The sequence below is a fragment of the Parus major genome, chromosome 7 (genome assembly GCF_001522545.3).
Source record: "Parus major isolate Abel chromosome 7, Parus_major1.1, whole genome shotgun sequence".
Taxonomy (NCBI): Eukaryota; Metazoa; Chordata; class Aves; order Passeriformes; family Paridae; genus Parus; species Parus major.
In genome coordinates this window covers 15,963,591-15,964,703 of record NC_031776.1, presented here as the reverse complement: position 1 = coordinate 15,964,703, position 1,113 = coordinate 15,963,591, and the positions used below count along the sequence as shown (strand labels likewise).

The following is a 1,113-nucleotide window of genomic DNA, read 5'->3' as shown; positions in this document are numbered from 1 at the left end:
GTGTGTGTGTGTGTGTGTATTCACAATCACACAGGGCCTAAACAAGCAATAGCAAGTTAGATGAGGGCTTCAACTCTTCAGAAAAATCTCATTATGTGAAGAGTGAAGTGGCTCTGTAGGGAGCATTATGGAAATATCTGGGTTTGATTTAATGAGGCTCTTCACATTGGTGGAATATCAACTTAACAGAGAAAAGTCTACCCGGGGTGTCCAAGTTACCAAAATGAAAATTGGCAATTGAGATGATAAGAAAGTGGCTTTCTTGTGCGAAATCACTTCAGGTAAGAGAGATAACATTAAATAACATACATTCTATGCACCAAGAACAATGTTTTATGTACCAAGTCTCTTATCTGTCTCTTCTAATGACTTCCCTTAGCGGGTTGTTAGTACTTGACAGCAGGTCTCTGTGCGGGGAACTTTTTTCCAATTCCACATTCAAAGGAGGTCCATCAGAGAACATGATTGGCAATTTTCGTCATAATCTGCACATTATTAGCATCAAAATTGACATGGCAGTAACACTGGTGGTTTTTGATGTGCCTTTCTTCAAGTTCAAGGAAGTCCCTCCAGTAGCAGTGGTTTGGTATAGCAGGTCTCAGTTACCCAGTGGTGGCTTTTCAGAGGCAAAGGCGCGATAGAGATGCGTGTGAAATAAATCCAAGAGCCGTTTCACCGAGAGAAGAAAAAGACGTCGAGAAAAAGAATTAAATTTAGAAAAGTGTCTGGAAGGTAAATGCTTCAGAACAACAGCCTACACCTAGAGAGATTCAAGTATTTTCCAGATAGCGTGGAATATGGTAGTTAGAAAGCGTGATCTTAAAAAACGCCTCTCCCCATCCCGTCAGTGTCACACTTCCCTTCCCGTTACTGGCCCGGCCGCGGCTGCCTCATTAGCTACCGCTCGTCTTACGGAAATACTCGAGACATTTCCCATTTACTCGAACTCAAACCGAAATAATAATAAAAATAATAATAATAATTAAAATTAAAAAAAGGGGGAGGGGGCCCAGACACACATTCCCTTCCGCCGGCTGCCCCTCGCTGCCCCCGCCTGCCCGGTTGTCTGCACCCCGCGGAGCCCGGCAGCGAGCGCGGCGGGGCCGCCCCCGC

The 1,113-nt window shown here is 44.8% G+C and overlaps 1 protein-coding gene across 1 annotated transcript in view; it reads right to left on the bottom strand.

The window, feature by feature from the left end:
* EVX2 (even-skipped homeobox 2) overlaps nt 1–1,113 on the bottom strand; it is an 8,111-nt gene that overhangs the window by 3,729 nt on the left and 3,269 nt on the right. The window lies entirely within an intron of this gene.